At 34.5% G+C, this 6,000-nt stretch overlaps 1 protein-coding gene across 1 annotated transcript in view; it reads left to right on the top strand.

Moving 5' to 3' along the window:
- The first annotated feature begins 866 nt into the window (after positions 1-866).
- LOC121104975 (protein TANC1-like) overlaps positions 867-6,000 on the top strand; it is an 81,146-nt gene continuing 76,012 nt past the window's right edge. Inside the window, exon 1 of the mRNA XM_040640429.1 lies at positions 867-992. The gene's annotated coding sequence lies outside the window, so the exon portion shown is untranslated. The remainder of the gene's footprint in view (positions 993-6,000) is intronic.

Genomic DNA, 6,000 nt, shown 5'->3' with positions numbered 1-6,000 from the left:
CCCCACTGGGCTTGATCCTAGGACCCCTGAGATCATGACCTGAGCTGACATCAAAGGTCAGCGCTCGATAGACTGAGCCACCCAGGCGCCCCAACTTTGTTTCTTTAAGATCTTTTGTTGTTTATGTATGTTTGTGTTCTTGTAGTTTAGTCTGCAGTCCTGAAATGATTTTTGTTTTATTTCTAGTTCTTTCTTGGTTTCTGTCTCATTTCTGAGTTTTTCTGATTCTGATTTATATTGCTTTTTCATGTATTACATAATTTTATTATATCTCATGAGACATATAAATGTAATTTTTGTTAGTAAAACATATAGCCCAAGGGATTATTTGACATACTTTAGACAAATAAGCAGCTGTAATTAATTTAGACATTGCTTTAGATCTTTAAATCAAGGCTTCTATATTGGAATCTGTGAGTGAACTTCAGAGTTGATAACATTATTCATTAAATGCAAAGTAGAGTATGTATGGGGATAGGGAAAGAACACCTTGACTTTCTTTACACTTCCAGAAGGGAGTGTAAACTGTCCACACAAAAATATAGGTAAGAATCTTTGATTTATATAGGAAAAAGTCCTCATTATTTTAATGATTGAGATTATAAGACATTATAGCATTTTTTTAAAGATTTGTTTATTTATTTTAGAGAGAGAGAAAGTGCATGTGTGGGGTTGGGGGGCAGAGGGAGAGGGAGAGAGAGAATTCAAGCTGACTCCCCGCTGAGCGTGGAGCCTGATGCTGGGTTTGATCTCACAACCCTGAGATCATGACCTGAGCCGAAATCAAGAGTTGAACATATAACTGACTGAGCCAACAAAGTGCCCCTAGATATTGTAGTTTTAAGATACAGATGGCACCATAGAAGATATTACATCAATTCCATTATCTATTTGCTTATGCCCTTTCTACTTTTATACAGATGGAGGGAGCGAGGAACCACCGGATCGAAGACAGTCAAGTGTAGACTCTCGCCAAAGCCGCTCTGGGCAAGGTAAGTTTTCATTAAATTTATTATTAAATTAAAAAGAAAAGATATCAGCTATTCCTTTCTAGTACTTAATCTGAGGTTTGAGGTTTTCCCTGGGTCTAGTTTAGATATTTTAGTTTCTCCTTTAGGGCTTCAAATGTTGCAGTCTAAAAGTTCTATGATATCATTTATTCAGGATAAAATGAACAGTGTTCTCATGTCACTTTTTAAATGGTAATACCTTAATCAGATTTTAAGTAATTTTGGAACATTGTGATACATATCTGGATATCACTTCTGAAGTATAACCAAAAGTAAATTTTTAATAGTAACATTTGTATCATCACATTGGCTTTTTAAAATTTCATCAACACAATATTTGTTGTCTTAGCTCTCTCAGAAGAAATGTTTATAATTGCTATTTTAAATTAGGATCTTATTAATTATTTTCCTTTTCTGTTTAAAATTTATAATATGCTGTAGACTGGTTTTTTTGAAGTGACAACTTCCAAACTAGGTAAAAACATCCTGTATCAGTGAAATCTTCAGATGGGCCTTCCCTAATTATTTAAAATTGTATGACTAGTGCCCCCACATTCCTTTTTCTTCATAGTACTTATCACCTTTGTATTTATTTTATTTTCTCTGTTCAAAACTAGAATGACTGTTTCGTGATTATAGAGATTTTTGTCTGTTTTGTTCATTACTGTATTTCCAGTGCCAAGAATAAGTACCAGGCATATAGTAGTTACTAAAAAAATATTGCTGAATGAATGAAATGATCTCTAAGAGAATGGAATTGAGAACCCAAATTGATGAATATATTACAAAATTTCGGGCAGTCATTTTGACTGATGTGTGATTCTTAGAGAATCTTTACTTATAAATAAAATAAAGCTTTGATTTACAAATGTATGGTGTTTTAATCCTATAAAAGTTCCTGGTTCATTTAGTACATATCCTATCATCTTTTTTTCTCCAAGTTTGTTCTTCCCAAGTTTTAGAGTTGTGCTGTTTTTATAAAATTATTTGTTGCAGATTAGGTAATATATGCAGGTTGATTTGGAAATTTTAACTTATACTAGTACTTATTCATTTTTAAATAATCATGGTATTATATCAGGAATTTGTGTAATTTTTCTTTTTTCCACCTTAAACATATTTTTATATGGAAGAACTTAAAAAGAATTACAGTATATAAGTATATCAAATCAGCATATTGTACATCTTAAGCTTTCATAATGTCATATATGTCAATTATATCTCAATAAACCTGGGTGGGGAGGAAAAAGAAAATGAGCTCATGCATGAAAGACCCTAAAAATAAAATGAGTAGAAATTAACAGAAAAAAATTCTACTAATTTTTATTAAATATCATAATTTGTATTAAATGTCACAGATACAAATATGGGAGATTATTTATACCCCTTGGGCTGTGTCAGTTAAAATATTTTTCAAATCAGTGATTGTAGTGAGTTTTAATAACAAAAGCTGAGGGCACCTGGGTGACTCTGTCTGTTAAATGCCTGCCTTTGGCTCAGGTCATGATCCCGAGGTCCTGGGATTGAGCCCTGCATCTGACTTCCTGCTCAGCCCAGAGCCTGATTCTCTCTCTCTGCCCCTCCCGGTGTTTGTGCTCTCTCTTTTTCAAATAAATAAATAAAATCTTCAAGAAAACAACAGAAACAAAAGCTGAACTTAATAACAGCGAAATCAGTGATCTCTATGACCTTGAGCACAACTGCCTGATCTCAATTAGAAATTCCAGGAATTGCATCATCATTAGAGTTAACTAATAGTTAAAGCGTGTTTCTTACCTTCTCAGAGATTTTGTTTGTAGTATCTCTTTATTCAAAAGACAAAAATAAAAATTACAAAGCCATCTATAGTGAGCTGAATGAGTAAAGAGATGGGATACACACACACTTCGACTTTTGCTCCTTGCAGAAATCTGCTAAAAGGGGCGCCTGCGTGGCTCAGTCGTTAAGCGTTTGCCTTCGGCTCAGGGCGTGATCCCAGCATTCTGGGATCAGGCTCCTACACTGGGAGCCTGCTTCTTCCAACCCCACTCCCCATGCTTGTGTTCCCTCTATCACTGGCGGTCTCTCTCTGTCAAATAAATAAATAAAATCTTAAAAAAAATCTGCTAAAACATCAGTAAAGGGGGATTGGAGAAAAGCCAACAGCAACACAGTTTTAGAAACTGGAGACTATATGAATAATTAAAAGCTGAACCGTAAGCTCAATAGCAGAGAAAATCAAGAAAACAACCTGAGAAGCCTCAAAAAACTAAAAAATGGTAGCATGTAGAAATGGAGGTGAAAGGAAGATTAGCTGAAAGTCAGTTGAAGAAGCACTTGATTCCTGAGACCTCTTCCTCAAAATTAGCTAACCAGTCAGCTGGGCAAGTGCCCAACTCCCTACTCTTAACCTTGGCAAAACCCAGAAATTTATTCTTTGGAATAAAATAGAGATTCTAGACTGGAAGATACCTACCAGGCATATAGTTGAGGGCAGTCCTATACTGAAAATAGGACAGTTGGATTCCAGTTGTCTTTATCCTACTGGCATTAGGATACTGGCAGTTAGGCTTTCATATTTCAGGCAGGAGGCTGGCATACTCTTTTCTGAAGAATCTGACTAAAAAGAAAGACACAAAATGTAGCCATCAGAGATTCCTTAAAAAAAAAAAAATAGGCCAGCTAGATCACTCTATGTATCAAAGCTCTCAATCAGCCTTTTATTCCTCTTCTCTTAAATATTAGCAACCAACCAAGGGTTACTTTAGATATTTGAGGAAACTCTCTAATGTATGAAAGATAGAGATTAAAATAAATAGAATAAAGCAACTTGGAAAGAACGCAGAGAAATTTTGCAGAGAAAAATAGTGGAACCATTATTAACATCCTTAGGGAAATAAAAGAAACTAATACAGTCTTTTAAGACATGTAAGTTGTTTTTGTTGTTGTTGTTGTTTTGCCTGCATTGTACCTTTTCTTAGGAATCTTTAGGATATGATCCATCAAAATGAGAAAGTCAGACAAATAAAAGGAAGAAATGGGTTACAGGAAATAGGAAATTTAACAAAGGAGAAAGGTAAAAAAATCTTTAGGATGATAGAAGACAGGGAGAGAGGGCAACGAAACCAGATTGGAGTAGGTTAGAAGCCTCCAGAAGAGTTGGCTCACGAAAATGAGATTGGTAGAAACCTGATGCATTTAATTATCTTCAGAAAAATTTTAAACAATTGGCAAAAGATTTAGGGTTGAATTGGTGATAAATACATATAATAATAAGTTTTTTAAAAAGTCCTAAATTCAAGGGAAAACAAGTAATGTGTAGGAAAGTAGATATTCTCCAGAATAAGTCCTCAGTCCTTGGGGCAGGATCTAGGGTAGCTGATGTCTATGCCTGTCTTATCACTTTACCCCAGAGTGGTACAAATATTTCCATTATTTGATTTAGACTATTATGGTTGGGAAGCAGTACTCTAAAGCTCGGTGAGCAAATCTGGTGTATGTGGCTTCTTTTTGTACAGTTGATAGATTTGATTTGCTTAAACAATTTTTATTATTTTTGCATCTGTGTTCAAGTGGGATATTGACCTTTAGTTTTCTTGCTTTACAATGTCTTTTTCTGATTTTGGTATCTGAGTAACGCTGGCCTCCTAGAATAGGTTGAAAGGTGAGAAGTATTTCCTCCACTTCAATTTTCCTAGAATATTTTGTGTAGAATTAGTATTATTTCATCCTTAAATGTTTGATAGAATTTCTCAGAGAAGCCGTCTGGGCCTGGAATTTTCTTTATGGGAAAGTTTTAAGATACAAATTAAATTTCTTGAGTAAAATAGGACTATTTGATTTACCTTTTCTTGAGTAACCTTTCAAAATCTATAGATCTTCAGTGATGTCATCTCTTTCATTCCTGATATGGCTAATTTGGGTGTTCTTTCTCTTTGAGCTGATCATTCTGAGAAGAGATATATCAATTTTATTGATCTCAGAGAATCAGTTTCAGTTTTCATTTATTTTCTCTGCTGCTTTCCTGTTCTATATTTCATTGATTTTCTGCTTACCTTTTATTATTTCCTTTCTTCTTTCTGCTTTGGGTTTAATTTCTATTTCTTCTTTTAGTTTCTTCTTGTAGAAGCTAAGGTCATTGATTGGAGCTTTTGTTTTAGTATAGGAATTTTAGTGCTATAAAATTTCCCTCAATGTACTGCTTTAGCTGCATTTCACAGAATTTGATGAGTATGATTTCATTTCGTTTGAAATACTGTCTGATTTCCCTTGTGATTTCTTCTTTATTTAGAAGTGTGTTGATGTTTCCAAATATTTGTGACTTTTCCATCTTTCTTATATTGATTTCTAATTTAATTTTGTCGTCGTCAAAGAACACTTTCTTTGAGTTGAATCACTTTTTATTAAAACTTGTTTTGTGCTCCAGGAATGATCTATCTTATGTTCAGTTTGCACTTAAGAAGAATGTGTATTATGCTCTTTTGGTCTGAAAGGTTCCATAAACATCAATCTGGTCAAGTGTTATTCAGGTCTTCTCTACCTTTGATGATTTTCTTTCTGTTCATCCTTTCAGGTATTAGGAGAGGAATATTGAAATCTCAAATTATAAGTGTGGATTTATCTGTTTCTCCTTTCAATTCTCTCATAATCCTTATACTTTTGTTCTTCTGGTCCAAAAGATTCCCCTCCCTCAGAGATTTAAGTATCCCCTCAATGACAGTTGCCAATAGTGAAATAGGTTTGCGTCACGGGCAGAGCTGAAAGAAAAAGGTAAAAAGAAAAAAAAAAAAAAAAAAGCACGGGATTTTCCCTCAGTCCCACATGGAGCTGCCCTCACCCCTTTCATTCATACTGCTTAACCAGATAGAGAAGACTTGTCTCACATCTTTCTTTTCATCCCTGCTCTGCTGTTCCAGGATTTGGATTTCCTTTGAGTTCAGGCTGGGAGTTTGGGGACATAAAAAACAGTAGGACTTGCATCACCGGAATTGGTTGTCCTACAAATTGGTTG

The sequence above is a fragment of the Ursus maritimus genome, unplaced genomic scaffold (assembly GCF_017311325.1).
Source record: "Ursus maritimus isolate PB19 unplaced genomic scaffold, ASM1731132v1 scaffold_24, whole genome shotgun sequence".
NCBI lineage: Eukaryota > Metazoa > Chordata > Mammalia > Carnivora > Ursidae > Ursus > Ursus maritimus.
This window is presented reverse-complemented; position numbering and strand designations above follow the sequence as displayed.